Below are 26,119 nucleotides of genomic sequence, written 5' to 3'. Positions count from 1 at the left end.
AAGCCTAGGCAGGGTTTAGTGTCGTTCCTCCATGAAGAGGGGGAGCGACATAATGGTGCCGTGACTCGGATAGGAAGCCTAGGCAGGATCCTGTGTCGTTCCTCCACGAAGAGGGGGAGCGACACTCGGGTCTAATCTCAGAGCTGGACCCCATTGCTGATCTTGGTGCCTTCAGTTCCAGCATCTAAGGCACCCCACAAGGTGGCCAATGGTCCAGGTGACTTCCTGTGTCCCCATGCCAACCCACTTCCCAAAGCCAATGCACCATGAGCAGATAAAAAGACAAAGTTATTTTAAAATGGGCAGTTTTGAGAACAGGTGCAAAGTCACAGCACCATTAAATCACAAACCGATTTAGGTTTGCTCACTGTTTCTCAGTCCTCCCCTTCCTCCCTGCTCCCATGACTGCATATTTTGCTGCTATTCTGATGGGGAAAAATGCAAAATGCGTTTTCTCTTTTGTGGTTTGAAGAGTTGTCTAGAGCTGGACTTGGGATCAAATCCAAGGTTTTCTTTTTCTGTGGAGTGTTGTAGCCATTACATCTAAATGCTTGACTGTGAGCAACACTTTTCCAGGCCTTCCTGAGAGGGTGCAGTTTATTTTCACAAGTACTACTCAGATATTATCTTTCATCATAGAGCACAGCCACTGTGGGCATTCAGCTCATTTTCTTATTTGTAGACAATAAAATTCATTTGATCTGCCTTCTATATTTGATTTTTCCACTTAATATGTTTCAAATGATACATTTTCAGCATTTTGTTTGCTTTCCTCCTGTTACAAAGTTTACACTAGGACTGGAGGGCCAATCCGTGGCAGTTACTCATAAAGCCTCTGTTAGACTTCAATAATTGACTGATGTTTTCTGAATTTTTTTTTTGCCAAGTTGCAGTTTTTTTCTCATCCTAACTCACAAGCCTTCCCATATGTATCACCACAGTGACACTTAGGAGTTTAACAACAATTTGCTTGAAAATGGGGCATTTTCAGAATGGGTGACTAATGATGGCACCATTCAAACATAAATGGGCTTGGGCTCACTTTCTGTTTCTCTGGCCATTTCAGTTACTCAAGTGTATATAAACCCTGACAGCTCATGTGAATGCAAATTCTACCATTTAGGGTTAGAAGTAAGTGTAGGGCTAGGTATAGGATGAGTGTTAGGGTTAATATTAGGAGTAGGATGAGAGCTAGGATTGGTGTTAAGGTTTAGAATGAGCGTTACTATTAAGAGTATTGTTAGGGTTGGGGTTAGGGTAAGATTTAGAGCTAGGTTTGTGTTTAGTGTCTGTGTTAGTATTAGGCTTATGGCAAGAGTTGGGACTAGTTTTAGGATTAGGGTTCTGTTAAGTTTAGGCTTAGGTCTAGGGTTAGATCAAAAGCCTTGGTTAGGGTTATGGTTAGGGCTAGGCTTAGGGTTAGGGCTACACATAGTTATGTTTAGCTTTAGGGTTAGAATAAGGATTAGGTCTAGGACTAGGGTTATATTTAGGATTAGATTTGTGATTAGAGTTATAGATAGGGTTAAGGCTACTGTTAGGCCTAGAGATAGAGCTAGGATTAGGGATAAATTTAGGTGTAGGGCTAGGGATAAAGTTAGAGCTGTGGTTTTATATACATTTTATATATATAATATAATATATAATATATTTTATATATATAGTTATAAATACTTATTGTTATAAATATGGTTATATATCTATAATATATAGAGAGAGCTGTGGTTATATATAATATACAGTTATAGTTGAAGTTAGGGTCATCATCACTAGGATGAGGCTTAGTCTTTGGGTTAGCATGATGGTTAGTTTAAGGCTAGTGTTAGATATAGCATTAAAGTTAGCATCAGGACTATGGGCAAGTTCACACTGAAGGTTAGTTTGTTTTAGGGTTAGGCCTAAGCAGAAAGATAGGATTAGTGTTGGGGTGAGATTTAAAATTAGTTTAAGATTAGGGTTAGATTTAGTTCTATGGTAAATTTTAGAGTTAGAACCAGAGTTAGGACTATGGTTAGAGTTAGTGTGATAGTTAAAGTTAGGACTATGGATAGGTTTTAGGCCAGGGTTAGGGTTAGGGCTAAGGCAGGGTTAGGTTTAAGTTTTGGTATTAGTGTTAGGGTTAGAGTTGGGGCTCCTATTAGGATTAAGGTTAATGCTTGTGTTATTAAGGCTAAAGTTAGGGATAGGATTAGTTCTAGTGTTAGAGTTTAGATTGGGTTAAAGCACCATGTTGGGATACAATTAGGATTTTGGCTAAGTATAGAGTTAAGGTAAGGTTATGGTTAGGATGAGGGCCAAATTTAGGGTTAATGCTTTGTCTAGGGATAGACCTAGTATTAGGCTTTGGAACTGGTTTAGATCTAGGGTTAGGTTTAGGGTTAGGGCAAGGACTAAGACTAGGGCTAGAGCCAGGGTAAGGATTAAGGCTTGGACTAGTGTAATAATTTGGTTTATTTTTATAAAATAAAAAGCAATAAAGACATAGTAATCTGAATAGCAATCATATTAAAAAAAAAAAACTTCCTCCTAATACATCTCATGTTGATTCTGAAGCTGAGGTGAAAGACTGGAATTTAGGTGGATCTACAGAACATGGACACAGGGACAGACCATATCATCCCAAACTGGCTACTGCCTAAAAATAGGTGTTCAATTCCAAGTTTTTAAAGGACATTTTAAAACTAACCAATGGCAGAGATATCTAGGTTAACATATCCCAACTATAACTAAACTAAGGAGAGAATTACTTGGTTACTTCCCAAGAATCTTTAGTAAACTGATTTTCATTGATTTTTTTTTTTGGACAGGCAGAGTGGACAGTGAGAGAGAGAGACAGAGAGAAAGGTCTTCCTTTTTCCATTGGTTCACCCCCCAATAGCCGCTGTGGCTGGTGTGCTGCAGCCGGTACACTGTGCTGACCCAAAGCCAGGAGCCAGGTGCTTCTCCTGGCCTCCCACACAGGTGCAGGGCCCAAGGACTTGAGCCATCCTCCACTGCAATCCCAGGCCACAGCAGAGAGCTGGACTGGAAGAGGAGCAACTGGGACTAGAACCCAGTGTGCTGGCACTGGAGGATTAGCCTATTGAGCTGTGGCGCTGGCCTTAATTGATACTTCTTCTTCTTTTTTTTTTATTTTATCTTTGACAGGCAGAGTGGACAGTGAGAGAGAGAGACAGAGAGAAAGGTCTTCCTTTTGCCGTTGGTTCACCCTCCAATGGCCACCAGGGCTGGCGCATTGCACTGATCTGATGGCAGGAGCCAGGTGCTTCTCCTGGTCTCCCATGGGGTGCAGGGCCCAAGCACTTGGGCCATCCTCCACTGCCTTCCCGGGCCACAGCAGAGAGCTGGCCTGGAAGAGGGGCAACTGGGACAGAATCTGGCACCCCGACCAGGACTAGAACCCGGTGTGCCGGCGCCGCAAGGTGGAGGATTAGCCTATTGAGCTACGGCGCCGGCCAATTGATCTTTCTTAATATTTGCTCTTCATTATGGTAGTTCAGTTATTTCTTTATGAGCTATAAAACATTTGCTGAACCAGATAAACTAGAAAACATAATATAAGAGCAGTTCAAAAGGTTTGCAGAAAATGGAGTTGAAAGTTGTTTATTTTGTGAAATTTTTTAATCTATGCAGTTTTCTCAAAATAAACATTTCCATGAACTTTTTGAAGCATCCCCATCCATCTTAAGATACTCTTCCAGAAAGATATATAAACTCCACTGACTCATGTTACATATCCACAGGAGTGGAGATGCAATCTGTAGGTTGTATCATCTTGATGTTTCTGTATGCCTTATACCACACAAAGAAGATCCCTGTCTGTCTCTAACAAGATAATATTAATCTAATTCTCCAAGTGGGCATCCAGCATATCACAAAGGTCAGAAAGAAAGCCTCATTCAGTGTTACTGTGTTCACAGAGGATGGCATTTATTCCTTGGGAAGTAGCATCCAGACCATCATGATGGGACATCCCACCTGTGAGGTATAGGGCTGCTTCCACACCCTGCAGGACGCTGCTCGCAGAGCCAGCACACAGGGCCACAGCTTTGACTCATGACGCTAAGGTCCTTCCTACCCCAAGAGCTAATTGAATATGAATTAGTTTGAGGTTCCTTTTGATTTGCTCAATCATGGTTGCCAGGGCAACAGATTCATCCAGGGTGCATGATCGACCCACTCCAGTATGTAGAGCAAAGGCTTCTCTGCAGTGACATAATTTCAGATCTCTGGTAAAGTTATCTGTTTTGAGAGAGCTGAACCACCACCTGCATCAAAGGCTTCTCAGTACAATTCAGGCTGATCCTTGTTTTTCTCCTCACCAATCCTAGCAGAAAAAGAAGTGACAGGAACACCTTCAACTTCTCTCACTGCAGACACAACTTTGTCCATTTCTTGGATATGATTAATGTTGAATTGTACTCAGTGGTTCCCTCTATAGGATAGCCATGAGCTTTGGAAGGATATGCCTGGATGTGCAGGATCCAAGCCCTTTGGAAAAACAGTTTTTCAATTCCTGGGGTGCAGCATCATAGGCTGTGTGAAGAGAGTAGATGCCAACTCTGTTCTCCAAAGCCCGGTACACCAGGCGTCCCTTTCAGGATTTCCAGGTAACACACTTTATGTGTAGGAAAATAGGTGGAAGGTAGGAAAAGATGAGATTTGCCTTCTTATGCAGAGACTTCTCCATCACCTGCTCAGTCAATCATTGGTCAGGTAGAGTGTATTTATAGTTTGTGGTGGGCTTGTTCCACCAGCAATCCAACATTGTCCCACTCTCAGCAGAAGACAGGGATGCAAAGTCCTTCAAGGAGGAAATGGGAGTCTTCAGACCCATGAAGGAACAGGAAGATTTGTAGTTCAGAGATTGGACAAACCAGACTGTCATGGGGACCAGGTGTAAGCAAGACAACATACAGCAATTGGCAAAACTCAAATTGAGTCCAGGTACATCTCCATAGCCTTTAATCTGTCTTTTTACATTGGCTTTTATTTTCTAAACATCGTTTTACAAGCTGTTGTATATTTGGATTGCAGAACAATTTATAAGATGAATTTTTCAACGTGCATTGCTAAAAATGTTTTTAGTGAAGCTAATTGTCAACTTTATTAAGGAGGATTGCTTTCTGTCCACCTAGTGTAAAAATAAAATCAAGTAATGAAAAAACAAGAATACAAATTTAAAGGCAAAGAAACAGAAAGATCTGAAATTAGACCTGATAGAAAATGAGGAGTCCAACAAAAATCCCATTATGTTGATTTAAGTCATGGCTGGCCTGTACTAATACCATATACACATAAAAAAGAATGAAAGCTGCAGGTTTCATTTGAGATTCAACTGTGAGGTATTATTTGAACAGCTACAAAAAAATTCAAGGTGGAGAAGAAACTATCATCTAAAGGTCATGGAAAATGTTCAAACTGGAGAGAAAGAGAAGTGTCTGATTACAGATGACAAAATCAGTCAAGCAGAATCAGAGAATGGGATGAATGGGAGATTAGAGGGAATACCTAGATGGCTAATGTTAAAGAGAAGAATGCAGATAGATTCAGGAGGGAAATACAAGAAATGATCACTGGAGTTCTGATAGAAACAGAGAGGAATTACCAGGGGAAAATCATATATAGTACTTTCAAAAATGACAAAGAAAAAACATTTAAATGGGGGTTAGGCATTTAGTGTAGTGGTTATGATGCCTATTAAGATACCCTAGTTCTACTTTAGAGTGCCTGGGTATGACTTCCAGAATCAATTAACTAGGCTTCTGTCACCCCTGTGAGAGACTGGGACTACATTTCTGGCTCTTGAATTCAGTCTTGGCCCAGGTCTAGTTGCTGTGGGTGATTGAGGAATGATTTAATGCAAAAAAGTGTTTTCTCTACCTATATGTCTCATTCTACCTAGCTCCCTTTCTCTTGAAGATAAAAATATTTTTTTAGGGGCTGGTACCTTGGCACACTTGGTTAATCCTTCGCCTGTGGCGCCGGCATCCCTTATGGGGGCCAGGTTCTAGTCCCGGTTGCTCCTCTTCCAGTCTGGCTCTCTGCTGTGGCCCAGGAAGGCAGTGGAGGATGGCCCAAGTGTTTGGGTCCTGCACCCGCATGGGAGACCAGGAGGAAGCACCTGGCTCCTAGTTTCAGATCAGTGCAGCACACCGGCCATAGCAGCCATTTGGGGGGTGAACCAATGGAAGGAAGACCTTTCTGTCTCTCTCTCTCTGTCTAACTCTGCCTGCCTGCCAAAAAAAAAAAAAAGACTAATTTGAGTAGGTTAAAATTAAAATGTATAATAGAATGATTTGCCAGAAAATAAAACATTAAAAAGTGTCTGTGTAAGCTACATTTATAGACTGAGAGGAATGCATGGAGAATTATTTAAGGACACACAATGAATTCTGTCCTCCACACACTCCTGGTCTTATCTATATATAAGTAAAAGCTCCAAAAATCTATCAAAGATCATACTATTTTAGCAATTACAAAATAACCTAAATAACCTATTTATGTTTTAACACTAGATAATTCCTGGCTCTGCAGCATGTTGAGTGTTTATTTCCAGCCTTGAACTAAAACACTATCCACAAAATCATCTTCATGACTCATAAAGGTTCTGTTTCAGAATACACCTCATAGGTATTTAGCAAATTTCCTCTTAATTTTCAATTCAAAATGTAACAAATATATCTTTTTGGTATAGCATCAGAAAGACAAGAGACTGTCTAAAGCCATGCCACTCTGAACCTTCCACCCCCAATCTCATCTGATCTTGGAAATGAAGATGGGTCAGGCCTGGTTAGTACATGGGTGGGAGAAAGACAAGAGACTAATTTGCTCTCAGCTTACATGGTTCTATCGTCTTATAACCATGCCAACTATATCTTGTTCTTGTGTATTCTCTAATGATGAATGCTGTGTTTGCCTTTTCATTTTAATTAACAAATTTTCATAAAGGTCCTAAAGCACAATGTAAAATGAGCTGAGGAATGATGAAGTAAGCAAGCTACTGAGATATATTTATTTCTCTGGTCTTAGAAACATGTAGTCCCTAGAATATACCTAGAAGAGAAAGTGAAAGGAAGTGGTAGTGAGAGAACTGGTCAGGATTGTACCTACATTCTACTGTGCAAAACAAGATTATGATAGCAATCAATAAAGAATAACAGATATATAAGCTGGAAGAACAAAAACAATAAACCTCCCTCTGCAAGAATAGTGTTTTACCCATGATTACAGGCTGGAAAGACATTCTTGAAAGGGCACTCCCAATTTATTAATTGGTAAAGATTAAACACAACTTAGTTTCATGAAGACATTCATTTGCTACTGATTTTGTGAAAAAAATAAATTTAGTAAAATAACGTAATTTTAAGAATTATTATCCAAATAAATTATTGAATTCCAAAGAAAGATCATGTGTCACTAACAACTGAACAATGGAAAAATAATTCAGTGATATTAACTGTGTTCCTCTTAATACAGAGGCTCCACATGGGATGCCATGTTAGCATTTTCAATAGAGTATCTCCAGATTTTATATACCTAAAATTCCATAGAATGCATGGATGTTGGAGGATTCCAAGATGGTGGAATAGGGAAGGGCATACATTAGCAGTAACTAGTTTCAAAAAATGTTACATTATTGGGGAAGAGTTAGAGAAAACTGCGGTGGAAATTCTATGGGAGAGAAACACCATGGATCAGTGTGGAAGATGCAGACATGCAGCATGAACACAGACACAACATGATGCCAGCAGCCAAGAGGAGGAGAAAGCACCAGCTTTGGAGAGTGAGGTGAGATCAGACTGCAGCAACCCATACCACTGGTGATATAGACAGAGGGAGACTTTGACGTGAGTCTGGCCTGGAGCTCTGAAGGGAAAGTGTACCCACTGACCCAGTGAAAAACAAGGGGGCATGTTTCTCTCACTACATTCACTAAGCAATGGTGCCCAATATCAGTTGAGAGAAGGTGGGCACCATTTTGGACAGAAACAGAAGATGCAGAAGCTCTTGTGCACGTGCCCAGCACCTGGCTGAGACAAGATGCCATCTACTACCAGTACCAGTGGCAGCAGCTTGAATGCATGCAACTTGCAACTGGTGGGGAGAAGGAAGCATTTGGTTGGTGGCTATTGTGCATGTGTGTGATCTAGATTCTAACAGAAGGAAAACTCCATGTTTCCCACTGACTTTGAGTCTGGCTGGCAAATTGACTAGAGTCTGTGTACCCACATATTACTGAGGTCCCCCCAACCACTCAACATGTCACAGGCTCCAGTGCTCAAACTGCCAAGGCTCTTGGAATGTCTCTGCCTCTCTGGATGGGACAGTCTAACAAGGTGGAGCAAATCCTCTGCATCCCATGACAGTGGGAGCCCTGTGTGCTGAGACTATGGAAACTGCATAAGAGGGCACAGGATATAGCTGGGTCTCTGGGCAACCAATGTGAGCTGCTCTACAGGCACTTATCAGAAGAGAAAATTTTAAAAACCACAGGCAAGTGAAAAATGCTCAATATCACTAGTCACCAGGGAAGTACAAATCACAATCACAATGAGGTTTGACCTCACCCCTGTCAGAGTGGCTCTCATACAGAAATCAACAATCAACACATGCTGGCCAGGATGTGGGGAAAAGGCATCTTAATCCACTATTGGTGGGAAAATAAACTAGCACAGCTGTTGTGGAAGACGTATTGAGACACCTCAGAAACTTGAAAGTAGATATAGCATATGACTCAGCAATCTCAATCCTGGGAATTAATCTAAGTGAAATGAAATAGGCACATGAAATATGAAAGAGCTACCTGTATCCTCATGTTCATTGCAACTCAATTCACAAAATAGCTAAGATATGGATTCAACCTAGATGTCCATCATCTGATGACTGGATAAAAAAAAAATTGTGAGATATACACACACACACACACACACACACATATATATAAACAACTACTCAACTATAAAATATAATGAAATCCTTTGTTTTGCAACAAAATGAATACAACTGGAAACCATTAAATTTAGTGAACTAAGCCAATCTCAAAAAGATAAATACCTTATGTTCTCCTTGATCTGTGGTAACTAATAGAGCAGCAAAAAATGGAATGTATAGGAATGAAATTGACATTTAGAGAGTTTATGATTGTTTACAGCCCTTGTCTCTGCTGCTGAACAACAGTGCTGTACTCTTGACTTAGTATAGGGTGAATCTTTTTTTTTTTTAAACTTTTATTTAATGCATATAAATTTCCAAAGTACGACTTATGGATTACAATGGCTTCCCCCCCATACCGACTCTCCCACCCACAACCCTCCCCTTTCCCACTCCCTCTCCCCTTCCATTCACATCAAGATTCATTTTTGATTATCTTAATATACAGAAGATCAGCTTAGTATACATCAAGTATGGATTTCAACAGTTTGCTCCCACACAGAAACATAAAGTGAAAAATAATAGATGATTTTTTTAATGATGATGATGAAATCAGAGCAGACCTATTGTCATGTTTAATCCCAGTGAGAGTCAAGTTGGGAATTGATAATTTTTTTTTTTTTACAGAGGATCAGTTTACTATGCATTAAGTAAGGATTTCAACAGTTTGCACCCCCATAGAAACACAAAGTGAAATATATTGTTTGAGTACTCGTTATAGCATTAAATCTCAATGTACAGCACATTAAGGACAGAGATCCTACATGAGGAGTAAGTGCACAGTGACTCCTGTTGTTGACTTTACCAATTGACACTCCTGTCTATGGCATCAGTAATCTCCCTATGCTCCAGTCATGAGTTTCCAAGGCTATGGAAGCCCTCTGAGTTCTCCGACTCTTATCTTGTTTAGACAAGGTCATAGTCAAAGTGGAGGTTCTCTCCTCCCTTCAGAGAAAGGTACCTCCTTCTTTGATGACCTGTTCTTTCCACTGGGATCTCACTCGCAGAGATCTTTTGCCAGAGTGTCTTGGCTTTCCATGCCTGAAATACTCTCATGAGCTTTTCAGCCAGCTCCGAATGCCTTTAGGGCTGATTCTGAGGCCAGAGTGCTATTTAGGACATCTGCCATTCTATGAGTCTGCTGAGTATCTCACTTCCCATGTTGGATCACTCTAGTATAGGGTGAATCTTGGCTGTGATGGCTGGAGATGGGCTGGTCCAAAGCCAGGAGCCAGTAGCTTCTTCCAAGTTTCCCACATGGTTGCAGGGGCCCAAGCCCCTGAGTGATTTCTGCTTCTTTTCCAAACACATTAGCAGGGAGCTGGACTGGAAGTGGAGCAGCTGGGACTGAAACTGGGCACAGTTCTCTCACTACACCAGAGTGCCAGCCCTACTTCTCTTACTTTTTACAATGACCTGCTTTTAGTGGACTTTATAGTCCACTTTATAGTCCACTCAGGGGCTTGGGCCCCTGCAACCATGTGGGAAACTTGGAAGAAGCTACTGGCTCCTGGCTTTGGACCAGCCCATCTCCAGCCATCACAGCCATGGGGGGAGTAAACCAGAGGATGGAAGATCTCTCTCTGTCTCTTCCTTCCTTTGTCTTTGTAATTTTGCCTTTCAAATAAAAAATAAATGAATCTTTAAGGAAAAATAAGACAGGGAATTAGAGAGGAAGGATGAGAGAGGATGTGTGAGCGGGAGAGAGGATAGGGTGGGAAGTATCACTATGTTCCTAAATCTGTGTATATGAAATATATGAAATCCATTTACCTTAAATAAAAAAAAAATTAAAGCTGACATTTAATTTCTTTACCTGTGAAATTGAATAACTACAATAAAAATGTCTACTTGTAGGCCAAATAAACTGGAATAATAATAAAAGTGCAATATAATTTTAAAAATGGCGTGATTTTAACATGTATCATCCCAGATGATGTATTGAAAAGCTAATACCTGGGTCTGGTGCTGTGGCATAGTGGGCTGAGCCTCCTCCTGTGGTGCCAGCATCCCATATGGGTACCAGTTCATGTCCTGGCTGATCCTCTTCCAATCCAGCTCTCTGCCACCTGAGAAAGCAGTGGATGATGACCCAAGTGCTTTGATCCCTACACTGATATGGGAGACCTGGAGGAAGCTCCTAGCTCTTAGGTTCATATTGGCCAAACTCCTGCCATTGTTGCCATTTGAGGAGTGAACCATCGGATGGAAGACCTTTCTCTCTGTCTCTCCCTCTCTCTGTCTGCAGCTCTACCTCTCAAATAAACAAAATCTTAAAAAAATCCCCAAGACAATAGTTTCAACCCTCAGGAACAGATTGATACCAATTTTGAAAGGACCTTGAGGTGATAAGTTTTATCTCTTACACTCTCTCTCACCATGTAATGACTTCTGCCAAGTTAAGTTACAGGAATATGGGCCTCTCCTCATGGGGCCTCTTGATCATGGACTTTTCTATATGAGAAGACTGTAACATACACTTTTTATTTATAAATTACACATTGTGCACTGGTTTTGTAACAATACAAAATAGACTAAGATTGAAAATAGATCAATACATATTTGCTCATCTTTAGGAAAGAAAGAAGGAAAATGGAGGGCCAGCATGTGGCTTAGCAGGTTAAACTGCTGCCTGGAGAGCTGGCAACCTATATGGGCACTGGTTCTAGTCCTGGCTTGCTTTACTTCTAACTCCTTACTAATATGCCTGGAAAAGCAACAAAAGATGCCCTAAGTACTTGAGAGTGTGCACTCATGTGGGAGAATTGGATGAAGATCCTGACTCCTGACTTCAGCTTGACCCAGCCCTGGACATAGCAGCCATTGGTGAGTGAACCAATGGATGGAATATTCTCTCTCTCCTTGTCTCTTCTGCCTTTCAAATAAATAAAATCTTTAAAACAAAACAGAGTACTGCCTTCTGGAGAATATCATGTTAATTTTTAAAAAAGAGAAGGAAAATGTGCAGAACTTTAGAAAGCCATGAGACTATTAATTTTTTATTTTTTTAAATTTTTAAAGATTTATTTATTTATTTATTTGAAAGTCAGAGTTACACAGAGAAAGAGTGGCAGAGAGAGAGAGGTCTTCTATTTGCTGGCTCACTCCCCATCTGACCGCAACAGCCAGAGCTGCAGAAGCCAGGAGCCAGGAGCTTCTTCCAGGTATCCCAAGCATGTGCAGGAGCCCAAGGACTTGGGCTATCTTCTACTGCTTTCCTAGGCCATATCATAGAGATAGATTGGAAGTGGAGCAGCCAGGACTTGAACCAGTGCCCATATGGGATGCCGGCACTTCTGGCAAGAGGCTTACCGGTTATGCCACAGTACCGGCCCCACTTTTTTTTAAATTTAGTTCATGTCTGTTTTCTGAGAATAAGGAAGGATTTTTTAAAAGATATATTTGTTTATTTGAAAGGCAGATTTACATAGAGGCAGAAGGAGGGGAGGTCTTCCATCTACTGGTTCACTCCCCAAATGGCTACAAACAGCCAGAGCTGAGATGATCTGAAGCCAGGATCCAGAGCTTCTCCTGGGCCTCCCACATGATTGCAGGGTCTCAAGGACTAGGGCCATCTTCCACTGCCTTCCCAGGCCATAGCAGAAAGCTGGATGGGAAGTGGAGCAGGCAGGATTTGAACCAGCACCTATATGGGATGCCAGCACTATAGACAGTGGCTTTATCCACTATGCCACAATGCCAGGCCCATGAGATTGTTTAGCAACCAACATAAGAACTATACTTCAAAAAGTTTGCAGAAAGTTGAATTAAAAATAAGATAAGGCTGAAACTAAGCTGAAGAATAATTAAATAATCAACTTATTGGAGAAAAATTAATTTTCTTTGATCTTGGAAATATATAGATGTCCTTATGATCATAACTGGAAGAGAAGATGAATGGAGAGAGTTGTGGTTGGGTTCATCCTTGGATTCCAATGTCAAAATAAATTATGGAAATGAATTGATAATAATGGACACAATACATGGAAAAACAAAAACAATCAGACTCCTCTCAGGGAAATATTTATTCCCTTATACATGAGAAGGGGCATGAAAGTGCTTGAAAGAGCACCCACAAGTCTATTCTTCAATAGAAATTAAATACAAGTTATCATTAGGTTCATGAAAGCATTATTTGCTACTGATTTTCTTTAAAAAGATACTATTGTGAAGAAATTAAACAATATGCAGTATAACAATGAAAAAACAGCATGATATGATTAAGGTTTATACCATAAAAATACTTACTAGCATTAACTATTCCTATTCATACAGATGTGACTCATAGGACTGCATATTAGCGTTTCCACTAGACCATGTATTTCTTTTCTATACCTACAATTCCACAGAAAGCATGACTGCTGCAACCTGATTTTTTGCCAGCAATTATGCAGGAGGAATGGACATAACATTTATTTATTGTAGTGTACTTTTCCAATAATTGCTCTGTATATCAAATCTTGCTGTATGCATGACTTTATGTATTTGTTTCCCACAATGATTGTTGACTTTGCCATTTTACTTGTTTTAGACCCTAGGACATCAGGAAATGTGATACAAAGTTTAAAAACTATTTACCTACTGGGGTTTGCTTTATTGGGCACAATCACATCTTGTGGAGAAGCCTGGGTCTTGCCTGTTGGAGATACAGAGCCTAGCAAAGAGCCAGTGCCAAACACCAGACATTTAAATGAAGCCATCTGCAAGGCATAAGCATCAGGACAGGTACGAGATAACTAAACCCTCATTGGTGATCCCAGGTAACACCCACACAGGAAGTACCTAGCTAAGCCAAGCTTAAAAGACTGAACAGGATAACAAAGAAAGTGGTTGTATTTTTTTTAATATTTTTTATTTGAGAGGTAGAGTTACAGACAGTGAGAAGGAGAGACAGAGAGAAAGGTCTTCCTTCTGTTAGTTCACCCCCCAAATAGCTGCTATTGCTGGAGCCAATCCGAAGCCAGGTGGTTTGCGGGTGCAGGGCCCAAGCACTTGGGCCATCTTCCACTGCCTTCCTGGGCCACAGCAGAGAGCTGGACTGGAAGAGGAGCACCGGGACTAGAACCCAGTGCCCATATGGGATGCCGGCACCACAGGCAGAGGATTAGCCAAGTGAGCTACAGCATCGGCCCTAAGTTGTTGTATTTTAACCCTGCAAATTTTTGTTGGTTCATTACACATCAAATGCTGAAATATATTGGTGAGTAGGGAAGAAAAAACTGAATTACATGCCAAGTACAGTTATCAGAACTTTACACTTACACACAGAAATACTCAAGGGCATTTCAACTAGATGGATGTCAACACAGTCACTGCCACAGCCAGACACTGCTGGGAAATACTATGTTTCAGTTTTTATTTTTGCACGGTATGGTGTTGTATTTGTATTTATCAAACTAATTAGTGAAGGTGTGATTGTTTTTTTTTTACTTTTTAAAATTTTACTTAAGGAATAATTCTCATTTTAAGTATTTGCACTTAGACTAACACTAAATTTTCTGTAACATAGTTATCAAGAATTGATAACTATTAGGTGACAAAAACATGTGTTACAAACCTATTTGGTTCACAGAATCCACAGCAAGTATTGAGTATAGACAATAACCATGGTCAAGGAAAAGTCTTCTAAAACTATCTTTGCAGGGCCATCATTGTGACATAGCGGGTAAAGCCACTCCCTGCAATGCTAATATCCCATACTGGTGCCAGTGTGAGTTCCCGCTGCTACACTTCAGATCCAGCTCACTGCTCACAACCTGGGAAAAGCAGCAGAGAATAGCACAAGTACTTGGGCCTCTGCCACCCATGTGGGGGACATGGATAAAGTTCTTGGCTCCTGGCTTCAGGCTGGCTCAGCCTTGGCCATTGCAGCCATCTGGAGAATGAAACAGATGATGGAAGATTCTCTCTCTCTCTCTCCTTCTTTCTCCCCCTCCCTCCCTCTCTCTCTTTGTCCCTCTCTCACTGTAACTCTGACTTTCAAATAATTAAATAAACTTTTAAAAAAAATTAGTTATTTATTTGAAAAGCAGAGTTATAGAAAAGCAGAGGCAGGGAGAGAGAGAGAGGGAGAGAGAGAGAGAGAGAGAGAGGTAGAGAGAGAGAGGTATTCCATCCACTGGTTCATTCCCCAGATGGCCTCAACAGCCAGAGCTATGCTGATCCAAAGCCAGGAGCCAGGAGCTTCTTCTGGGTCTCCCACACTGGTGCAGGAGCCCAAGGACTTGGGTCACAGGGATTCTGCTATGAAAGCCAGTTTAGCTGGCCTCTTTCGCACTCCCTTAATTTATTTGTCCACATGGTCCCAATGCCACCTCAGGCCTCTGCCAAAAACCAGGACATCATGAGAATCTTCCCCTTAACCATGGGCTAAAACCTTGAGCTGGAAAACATTTTTATAGCCTATCCAGTGTATGACATTGTTCTCTTAGCAGCATAAAAAGAACTCAGACCCCTAGAAAGAGCTATACTGAGAGAACCACAGCATGTACTTGAGAGCCCACTTCTCATATAGTTAGAAATCAGGTTACCCCTGGGGAGAAGGAAAGGAAACAGGATCCTGTAGACCATAGCTCCTCCTTCAGAAATGCTATACGTGTCTGGTGACTGTCCCCTTGTCACTGCACAAACAGCGGAGCTGGGGGTCTGCTGGTGCCGATTGTCACAGAGTGTCCCTGGGCTGAGCTACAATCACTGCATGCAGACAAGAGCAGAAGCCTGAGGTTGGTGCCCTCAGCCTAGCTCCCACCCCGCGGCCCAGAGGGGATTGGTCCCACAGGCTCAGCATTCCCCAGCTTCCGAGGTGTTCCGAGTCCCTGTGGGGGTTCCTGTGGCGGCACTCGCAGAGCAGCGCACTCTGAGCAGTGCACCGGAGCCCTTCTCAGCAGCAGGACCAGGAAGCCAGGCATGGCGATGCCAGAAAAGAAGATCGTGTGCGCTTCTGCAGTGTTCCCCTGGACACCTGATTGTACAATTCGCACAGCTAGGAAACACGTATGACATCAGAGAATGTGCAGCCAATCAGAATCCCGCTTGCGTGAGGGCAGTTACTCAAGACTTCGCTTGTGTTCTGTACTGAAGCTGCCTTCTGCTTCTGGGCCCACACCCCTAGGCAGGGGTGGTGGCGGGACAGGTGGCGCTGTCCTCACTCTAATGATCGCATCTTCTAGGAACACTCCCTCAGCTGTCCACAATCCTTTTGGAATATTTTAATCCCCAAGTTTGCCAGAGCCTGCTTCACATGACCTAAAATTCACCAAGTGTTTACTGAACGCTGGGCTTTTTTTTTTTCATAGTCTTAGCTTATTTTTCTGTTAGGTCATTTGAAGGTTTTTAAAATATTTGTTCGGGCCTGTGCCCTGGCTCACTTGGCGAATCCTCTGCCTGCAGCGCCAGCACCCTGGGTTCTAGTTCTGGTTGGGTCACGGGGTACTAGTCCCGGTTGCTCCTCTTCCAGTCCAGCTCTCTGCTCTGGCCCAGGAGTGCAGGGGAGGATGGCCCAAGTGCTTGGGTCCTGCACCTGCATGGGAGACCAGGAGGAAGCACCTGGCTCCTGGCTTCGGATCAGCGCAGTGCTAAGGAGCCATTAGGGGAGTGAACCAACAGAAGGAAGACCTTTCTCTCTGTCTCTCTCTCACTGTCTATAACTCTCTCTGTCTCTCTCTCCTCTCTCACTGTCTAACTCTGCCTGGCAAAAAATAAAAAAATATATATATATTTGTTTGAAGAGGGTATACAAATATTACATAGATTAATTATTCTCTATTTTATTCTCTTGTATGTATTTGTAACCTTTGTTTTGTCATTTAAAATTGTTTTCTATTTGTTTCCTGTGGCTGTAAAGTAAACCAGTCGGTAGTATATATTGATTGTGTACCCAGTAATCTTGCTTAATTCTCTTATCAGTTTGTATTAATTATTGATTTATGTCAACTATCTACATATGTAATGCCATCCACATATATTGACAAATTTGTTGTTCAACAGTTTACTCTTATACCTAATATTTCCTTGTTGATCTGATTTCACTGACTACACCTGCATAACTAACAGGTGAAGAGAAATGGGGAGGAAAGCCAGCTTTGTCTTGGTCTACTCTAAAGGAAAATGGTTTTGGCATTTCATGTTAATTATACTTCTTTTCAAAAGGTTCACTATAAAGGCCAGTGCTGTGCTTAAGCACTGCCTGCTGTGCCAGCATCCCATATGGGCACCAGTTTGGATCCCAGCAGCTCCACTTCTGATCCAGGTCCTTGCTAACAGCCTGGGAAAAGAGCAGAAGATGGCCCAAATCCCTGGGCTCCTGTACCCACTTGGGAAACTCAAAAGTTCCTGGCTTCAGCCTGGCCCAACCCTAGCTGTTGTGGCCATTTGAGAGTGGACCAGTGGATGGAAGAGCTTTCCCTCTGTCTTTCGCTCTCTCTGTAACTCTATTTCTCAAATAAATTTTATTATAAAAATAAATATATAGGGGTATCTTTGCTGCATTGTATAGTGATGATATTAGAGACTTCAAAATAGCATATCAAGATATTTTGTAAGGTATTTATGTATTCTGACCAATAATGAATTGGATTTCCAGATATTCTGTATCCTTATAAATCACTGGCATTGTCATGTTTATTTTTATTGTAACAACACATACAGATGTGTAGATCATCTGCCTCATTGCTGTTTTAATTTACACTTCCTTAAGGTACAATGCATTCAGTTACCTTATAATTCTCTAATGTTCAGGATTTTTTTTGGTTTTATTTCTAATGTATGTTATAAAATTGCTTTTTCATACATTTATCTAGTTTTCACATTGGGCGATTTATTGTGCTGTTGAATTTTACAAGTTCTTGATGAATTTTACACAAAGTTCCTGTATTCTGAAAATACTGAATCAAAGAGGGACAGACACCAACACATGGAAAAACATGCAAGTTACCAGCACTGTGCTTGTCCTGAGTGGGGGACAAGACAGTGCCAGCTGAGCCTGATACAAAAGGGAAAATGTGAGCTCTTGTTTTCATGCTGTCATTGATTTTATTTTGTTTATTCTCCCAACAGTGTTCAAACACTGGCAAATATTTTCAAAAGCAAGTGATTTGAAACTCATAACATGTGGTTGGCATTGTGGCAAAGCTGGTAAAGCCACCACCTACAATGCCGGCATCCCATATGGGTGCCAGTTTCAGTCTTGGCTGCTCCACTTCTAATCCAGCTCCCTGCTAATATGCATGGGAAAGCAGCCGAGGATGGCCCAAGTCCTTGGGCCCCTGCATTCACATGGGAGACCCTGAAGAAGCTTCAGGCTCCTGGCTACAGAACCACTCAGCTCCAGCTGTTGAGGTTACTGGAGGAGTAAAGCACCTGGAAGACCTCTCTCTCTGTCTGTCTCTACATCTCTCTGTAACTGTCTTTCAAAAGCCCCCGCATGGGGGCTGCACTGATTCAAAGCCAGGAGTCAGGAGCTTCTTCTGGATCTCCTACAGGGGTGCAGGGACCCAAGCACTTGGGCCATCTTTCACTGCTTTCTCAGACCATAGCAGAGATCTGGATTGGAAGTGGAGCAGCCAGGACTCGAACTGGTCCCATATGGGATGCTGGCACTGCAGGCAGTGGCTTTACCCACTATGCCACAGTGCCAGCCCCTATGTATAAAGGTTATGGCATCAGTAGAGACGTTATGTCATATTATCCATTCCACATGAACAGGGAATGGTGATGTGAATATGTGAAAATACTCAATCCATGCACGATGATATGAAGTATTCATGGACAAAAAATTGTGTAACTTTTAGATGTAGACAGATACACATATTAAGTGATTCTGTAAAGATAAGTTTAGTTAGACCAGTATAAATACACTAGTCATAGGCTCTCTCCTTCACCCTCTCTCTCTCCTGTAAGTCTGACTTTCAGGTAAGTAAATAAATAATTTTTAAAAAAAGAAACTAGAAAGAACAGATTCAAGAGAAAAATGAAAATATATTTTAATAAGGACTCCAGAACAGACTATAAATGTACTACTACTGCACTTTTGTCACTATGAGGTGCTAAAAGAAAAATAATTAATGTATATTATCATGTACTAATTTGCATGCTTGAGTATTGATAATTAGAATTTAGTTTTAAATGAAAACATTCCAAGTGACAATATTCATCAGCCTAGTAGAAAAAAGTTGAAACAAAGCACTCTCTCTTAATCTCAAAAAGTCATGTGAATAGAAGGCATATCTGATTTATTCTAATCAATCTTCCTAAAATTTACAATTTTTTTTTCTGACAACAGTGAATTTGGCTCATCATAGAAAGTTTTTAGCAGGCTCTTGCTAAAACTTGTTCCTCTTTGAAAAAGTAAATTTTACTGCATGATACTACAAGAGGTAAATTTTTGACTTATAGGAAATTTGAAAACAAATTATGCATAGTCTCTAATTTCTGATTTACTTTATAGAACAGAAATTACACAGATAAATTTCACTTTATCTAATTTTTAAAAAATATTTACCTACTTATTTGACAGACAGTTGGAAGAGAGACAGAGAGGTCTTCCATTTGTTGGTTCACTCAGCAATAGCCACAATGGTCAGAGCTGGGCCAGTCCAAAGCCAGGAGCCAGATTTTTCTGGGTCTCTCACATGGGTGCAGGGTTCCAAGCACTTGAACCACCTTCCAGTGCTTCCCAGGTCATTAGCCCAGATCTGGATTGAAAGTGGAGCAGCCGAGACATGAACTGGCACTTGTATGGGATACCAGTGCCACAATCAGAGGCTTATTGACTACGGCACAGCACCGGCCCTCACTTTATCTAAATTTATGGTAAACCGATGAGTTGCACCACAACACAATTTTCCTTCCTTCCTTCCTTCCTTCCTTCCTTCCTTCCTTCCTTCCTTCCTTCCTTCCTTCCTTCCTTCCTCTCTCTTTCTCTCTTTCTCTCTTTCTCTCTTTCTCTCTTTCTCTTTCTCTCTTTCTCTTCTTTCTGTTAATTTTTCTGTGTCATGAAGCTTGCACATTGCATCCAATGACATGGACCAGGGAGAGAGGCTTATGATTACTGTGTGCAAGAACTCTCCTCTTGAGGGTCAAAGCACCTGACAAGGAAGCTCTCCTAGATTAAGTCCTCAAGTGCCTCTCTCAATAACAAGCGAGAGAAGGTGTGCTAACTGGAGAGCATCTTTGGTTTAATTAACTCTGGGAGGCCTGAGTGTTGCTGGGGTCCTCATTGGGCTATAATAATGGGTCATAAATAATTTGAATGTGACTATTCACCACTAGAGGGCTCTGTAGGGTCAATTAAATTTTTACAATCATTGACACCTGATTCCCCCACTGTTGTCCCCAGCTGCTCTTCTGGGGAAGAAAATCTGCTCCACTTGCAGGATACTTAAGTCCAGCACTGGAGGAAGCATAACGGAAAGAGCCCATAGCTGAGATAAAGGCAAAAAGACACTTGTTTCCATGTGAGAATGACTGAGAATACTGTCTTGGTTGGGTAAAACTCATCATGAAGAGGATCAGGGACCTCTGCATCTCCAAGTGTATTTCTACCTCCCAGCTGTGAACCCAGACTAGGGCATCCATTGAATAAACAATGATTCCATACTTCTATGTGGTGATTCCCTGCTTAACATTGCCTGCTGAAATCTTGTTCCCATATACTTTTACCCAGCATGATTTGTCTTAATTTTTTCTCCCTGACAATATTCAACAATTTGCACATTGTGCTCTACATTTGCACACACTGACAGCACTTTCTTTTTGTGTGCACTATAAACCTGATAAATTGCTCTAATGATTTTTATTATTTCATCAGTGTAAAAATGCCGGTATTATGTTCTTTAATAAGTTTGGCATAATACTGAAAGGTGTTTGACACTGAAGACACTGTGTTTTTGCTTGCTAGTATTACCTAGATTGGGAGTAGTGATACCCTCTGATTATACCTTCAAATTAAACTAAAGAGAGCCTAAATTCTAAAACAGGAATAAAATTGCTGATAGTGGAGGTGAAGCTGAAGAGAAGGAAGCCAAGACTGGGCACTCTGGTGGTGTGAGTGAGCTGTTTATGGGTGAACTGTTCTTTATACAAAACCTGCTGCTGCGGGTTTGCCAAGTTATGTACCACTCAATAACCTTCTTTCACATATCTTTAAGAATTCTGTCTCAAATCTCTTCCCTTAACTTCACTTTCAGAGTTACAGAAAGTGAAGTTTTAAACAAAGCTGATGGTTGTGGATTTCAGTTATTTGCAGAAATTCTGTCTTGCTAATGTGTGAGACACTGATGCTAAAAGTTTCCTCTAATCTCTCCCATCAAGAATCCTTCATGGCCCACACTGCTGCTGGTGCTGTAGAATCTTACAGTGCTGAAGGTGTAGTCCAAAATGGAGGCTGTCATGATGAAATTCTCTGAGTGCACTATTTTAATATCAGGCATCTTAAATAATCACTTATTGCATTTTTGTGTTGCTATTGACTAACTCACAGTATCATGTTATCCTTCGCCTGTTCAGCTGAGCTATACTGCAATCTTCTTTATGGACATGATCATCACTTTTTACCCAGAGATCAGTATTCATTACACATCTCTTCTGAGTTAGGCCACTATCAAGGAATGAGGTTGTGTTGATAAATAATTTAGTTATATTGTGTGTTCTGTGGAATTTTAAGTTTTTTTTAAATTTTTTTTTATTTATTTGAGAGGTAGAGTTACAGGCAGTGAGAGGGAGAGGCAGAGAGAAAGGTCTTCTGTCCTTTGGTTCACTCCCCAAATGGCCACAATGGCTGGAGCTGTGCTGATCTAAATTCAGGAGCCAGGAGCTTCCTCTGGTTTCCCAGACAGGTGCAGGGGTCCACCTTCTACTGTTTTCCCAGGCCATAGCAGAGAGCTGGATTGGAAGAGGAGTAGCCGAGACTAGAAGCAGTGCCCATATGGGATGCCAGCACCACAGGCAGAGGATTAACCTACTGCACCACAACACTGGCCGCTAAGAATTTAAAGTTTAAAAGAGATAAGTTAGCATAACCACCTCAAAGATCCTTTTGTACAACATTCTAAATCATTAGAAATGAGCCCTCCTTTGAAAGAAGAAATGAAGTAGCTGACACGTTGAACCACTGCCTGTAATGCCAGCATCTCATGTGAGCACTGGTTTGAGTCCCAGCTGTTCCATTAGGATCCATCTCCTTGTCACTGCATCTATTTGGGGGAATGAGCCAGCAGATGGAAGATCTCTATCTCTCCCTGCAACCTTCTCTTTCTGTATCTCTGCCTTTCAAAAAAAAAAAATACAGCAAATCTTGTTTTAAAAGGGCTTAGGGTCCAGCACTGTGGTGTAGTGGGCTTACCCTCTGCCTGTGGTGCCAGTTCAAGTCCCAGCTGTTCCTCTTCCAATCCAGCTCTCTGCTTTGGCCTGAAAAATCAGTCGAAGATGGCCCAAATGCTTGGGCTCCTGCACCCATGTGGGAGAGAAGAGTGAGGCTCCTGGCTGCAGATCAGCCCGGCTCAGTCCCACTGGCTATTTGGGGAGTGAATCAGTGGATAGAAGATCTTTCTCTTTGTCTCTCCTTCTCTCTCTATAACTCTACCTCTCAAATAAAATAATAAAATTTTTTAAAAAAGAGTTTAGCCTCATGTTTGGAACTTTTAGTAATTTTTGATGGGTTGAGAGGAAATTTGTAAAGTCTGTGATACAACTGAGAGCTTCTGAGACCTAGCATGTAAGAAAAGAATAGCAAGCAGACAGCTGGTAGACAAGACTTACTAGGGTACGACCCATAGCATTGTTTCTCTGAAGACCACAGTAAGTCCTATGGTCCCTGTTCAAAGGTCAGTGGGAAACCATCCACACAGTTGGAAGAGGAGTGTGACTTGATGAGATTTTGGTTTGTAAAATGGTCTTTTAATTAAGTACTAAAGAACATCTCCAGAGAAAACTTAGGAGAGTACTGCTGAATTGTAAATATTCAATGATAGCTACTAACAAGACTTGATGAAAGAAATGGCACCTTTAAAGGAAATGTAATTCAGGGAAGGAAGGTAAGAATTAGTGAATCTTTTCTCCTACAATGGTACTTACACCAACTATAGGTATTAGAGTCTTAATTTGGTGTGTTGAAGAGGGTTCCACTAGGATCTGGGATAACTTGAGCATTAGAACACATAATTTCAGACTATAATACATTTAACAAGATAAGAATCTATGAACTCATAATGATATAGTCATAATGACACAATAACTAAGAAAGAAAAGTGAGCCCTTTGCTTTGATGCTAGATCAAAATATAAGTAGAGAAACAATATTGGGAATTAAAACACCAACCTTTCATAGTGTTGATGATGATAACAAATCCAGTATCAAAGGTACTGGGTGAAAATTTAATAGGAAATAGGATACTGGCATAATATTAGAATATTTTTTAATAAAAATCCACACATTCAAAAAAAGAATAAAAATTTGTATATAGGGCTAGCATTGCGGTGCAGCAAGTTCTGCCACTGCCTGCCACACCAGCATTCCACATTGGAGTGCTGTCATGCTGCTTCAAGTCCCAGCTTCCCTGCTTTTGATCAAGCATATTGTGAATGCAGCTGGGTAGGCCCCAGAACATGGTCTAAGTCCTTGGCCCTGCCACCCATGTGGAAGACCAGGAAATAGTCCCTCCCTCCTAGCTTCAGCTTGACAAAGAAATTACTGTTGCAACTCTTTTGGAAGTGAACCAGTAGATAGAGATAGAGATAGAGATAGAGATAGAGATAGAGATAGAGATAGAGATAGAGATAGAGATAGAGAGATATATACATACATATAGACATATAGATATTTAGATATAGATGTAGATATAGATCCCTCTTTCATTGTAATTATGCCTTGAAAATAAATAAATCCTTTTTTAAACAATGCTTAAATATACTTTTTGCAACCTACCTTTTTTCCAAATTAGACAGTTTTATACTGAATGACACAAAAGGAAACTTAAATTACCAATAGTTTACATGTAAGCTTGATTCCAGTCTTGACAAAAAGAAGTAGAACAAAAACAAAAACCCTCAAGAAAGCTTCCATATTACAGTCCCATTTTGTGAACTGGCAACTGTTACTGCTTCTTAAATCTTTGATTGCTGCTTTCTGTGTAACAGACTATAAAGCCCCCAAAACCCACAACTCACTGAAGGCGAAACAAAGACAGGTATGTGCCATTAGTCACCTGTTGTAAAACACTGAACCAGTTTTTAAAGGTAAACTGCAGACATCCTGACCAATACAGCAACATAAAACATTCACGCCACTGGCTAGTGGAGACCAGTGATGCGATGACAGGAAGGACTTTTCAGAAACATCATGACACCAATTCTCCAGAGAACAACTACTCTACTTGAAATTCAAATCTGGTGAAATGGGGCCAGGTTCTTATTCCTATATTTCCAAACAGTAAGTAACATCACACAATTTTACAAGTTAAAACGTCATTTGTGATTGTTGTATCACTGATTCTATAACTTGAGGTATTGCTGGGGGTGGGGAAAGGAATGAGTTAAATTGTAAAAAATGTACAAAAGCCACATATTATTAGCTGTATGTGAAATAGTAACAGTCTCTATGTGCCATCACAGCTTCTTATTGTGAAAACTCCTTTTTTTTTTAATGAGTGGAACATCTCAAAAGCAATATCAGACAGGCTTTTTATTGGACATTAAATAGTTATTTGGCAGGGCTGGTGCTGTGGTGCAGTGGGTTAACACCCTCACCTGAAGTGCCAGCATCACTTATGGGTGCCGCTTCAAGACCTGGCTGCTCCACTTTTGATTCAGTTCTCTGCTATGGCCTTGGAAAGCAGTAGAAGATGGCCCAAATTCTTGGGCCTCTGCACCCACAAGGGAGACACAGAAGAAGCTCCTGGCTCTTGGCTTCCGATTGGCATAGCTCAGGCCATTACGGCCAATTGGGGAGTGAACCACCAGATGGAAGACCTCTCTCTGCCTCTCCTCTCTCTGTGTTACTCTGACTTTTGAATAAATAAATCTTTTTTAAATAAGTTATTTGGCATATCACCTTTACTATAAAAATCACATCTGGGCAAGGTTGCTCTGGATGCAACAGACTGTCACTGGCTAAGCGGTAATTACAGTGCACTGACCTCATCTTGCTGGCAGCAGAACCCACCAGCACAGCCCCTTCTCTGTGATGACACCACTCCACATGCCCACTGCTCTCCTGCATGCTGCTCTTGAGCTCCAGCCTTTTAGTTAGCAACCAATCAACCGCAGTTGGCTCTAATCACACACACACATCATGCTGCAAATATCACACGTTTGAGAAAGGACTTACTGTTACAGACCCACTGGTGTGTGGGGACGGGGATGGCTGAGCACACCCTGGCACCTGCTCCTAAGAAGTGACACAAAGGGCCCCAGGTCTCAGAGCTTGCCCTTTGAGTGTTTACAGCATCTCAGTTTGGTTTGAAGAGGTCAGTTATTTTGAGTTTTCAGTCCAGTGATCTGACAGCTACCAAGAAATTAATTCTTCCATTCCTTTATCAGGCATTTGAAACTTATTAGCAATATGTGTATTTCTACATATTTGAATAATGGCTACTGCCCTGAAGGAAACAGTGAGAGACACCAGGCAGGTTTTCCTCTGGTAGGGTAAATCACACTTAGTAAAATATGATTCAAATTAGTAGATCATTTTTCATTTTGACTTAATGATCCTACCAGTTTCTGCTTACTATATTGTACTTCAGAACTCTTTCACATTAAATACGACTAATATGCCTTTCCATACTTTGAAAGAGAGTATAAAAACATCTCACGGCTTTTAATAAAACTCTCCATTTCCCTTTTGCAGCAAAGAGGTAAAATCAGTTCAACACACTGTAGTATGAGAGGGGGAAAAAAACTCAACAAATTAAAATAATATTCAAGCCACAGCATTAAGTGTATCTACATCCAGCCCAACATCAACATTTATAATATATCAATAATTTTATCAGATTTTCTCTGTAGGGAACCTTTTTTTAATATGTTCTGATTATTTACAACTGTACAAGCAAAGCACACTCCCAAAGTGCACATATTTAATACTGTGTCAACTATTTGCATTTACAGGATTTTTCAACAATCTGAAAAGAGATCAACTGTTTAAGATCCTTAAGGTATATTACAAAAACTACTGCTAGTTCTTGTACTACGGT

At 41.0% G+C, this 26,119-nt stretch overlaps 1 pseudogene; it reads right to left on the bottom strand.

Moving 5' to 3' along the window:
• Window positions 1–3,793: 3,793 nt before the first annotated feature.
• On the bottom strand, window positions 3,794–4,903 carry LOC138844835 (NIF3-like protein 1 pseudogene; annotated as a pseudogene).
• Window positions 4,904–26,119: the final 21,216 nt, after the last annotated feature.

Source organism: Oryctolagus cuniculus, chromosome 12 (genome assembly GCF_051225735.1).
Source record: "Oryctolagus cuniculus isolate XC-2025 breed Fujian yellow rabbit chromosome 12, ASM5122573v1, whole genome shotgun sequence".
In the NCBI taxonomy this organism is placed as follows: domain Eukaryota; kingdom Metazoa; phylum Chordata; class Mammalia; order Lagomorpha; family Leporidae; genus Oryctolagus; species Oryctolagus cuniculus.
The sequence above is the reverse complement of the archived record's forward strand: the minus strand, read 5'-3'. Positions and strand labels throughout refer to the sequence as shown.